General features: G+C 64.2%; 1 protein-coding gene across 1 annotated transcript in view; it reads left to right on the forward strand.

Annotated features, from left to right (window-relative positions):
- Positions 1-756, forward strand: part of MAML3 (mastermind-like transcriptional coactivator 3) — a 382444-nt gene that overhangs the window by 2449 nt on the left and 379239 nt on the right. The window lies entirely within an intron of this gene.

Consider the following 756-nt stretch of genomic DNA (forward strand, 5'->3'; position numbering starts at 1 on the left):
GGCCCGGCAGGTGGAGCTGCGGGTTGGGTCGAGCGGAGAGCGGCCTGGCGGGGGCGGGAGGGGAGAACTGAGCCTTCTGTATCAGGAGTCCCCGCCACGCAACTTCACTGGGGACTGTGTCCCCTCCTCCTCTCAAACTCGCGTGCACTGAGCTTCTCCGCTTCGACCCCCGCCAACTTTCCGGGCCCGGCATAGAAGCCCGGAGGAGTGGATGGTAGCAGGGAGGTGAAAGAGGCTTAAATGGCTGGGTGGGTGGGTTCGAGGGAGACTGAGCAGCCAATGGCTTAACTTCTCCGGGAGGAAGGGGCAGTTCCCACTCCCTAACCCTGAGGGTAGAATCCTTTCTCTTATCTCCTCTCTCAGGTTCTTTTGCTTTCCTTCCAGGGTGGGGGAGGCCGGAAGCTCGGAAAGGTGTCTGCAGCCCCTTCCCCACTCGGTGACAAAGAACCGGCTTGGGGGAGGGGAAGAGGCTAGGCGGCCTCGCTCGCTCCCCACCCTCTCCACCTCCCCCGCCCCGCACGTGAAGAGGAACAATTTGTTTATCTTGGCCTTCAAGAATCCTGCCCTCCTCCCCGTTCTCCGAGGCCGCCCAGCCCCTCCTCCCTGCCCTCCCTCCTTGGCGCGATCCTGCCCAGTCCCGCCGGCAGCACCTTCCTCCTCCCCTTCCTCCTCTCCCTGATCGTCCTCCTGCAGCCCGCTTTCCCCCTCCCTTCTGGGACGCGGCCGTGGGGGAGGGAGCGAGAAACGCTTTGTCCG

The sequence above is a fragment of the Myotis brandtii genome, unplaced genomic scaffold (genome assembly GCF_000412655.1).
Source record: "Myotis brandtii unplaced genomic scaffold, ASM41265v1 scaffold53, whole genome shotgun sequence".
NCBI lineage: Eukaryota > Metazoa > Chordata > Mammalia > Chiroptera > Vespertilionidae > Myotis > Myotis brandtii.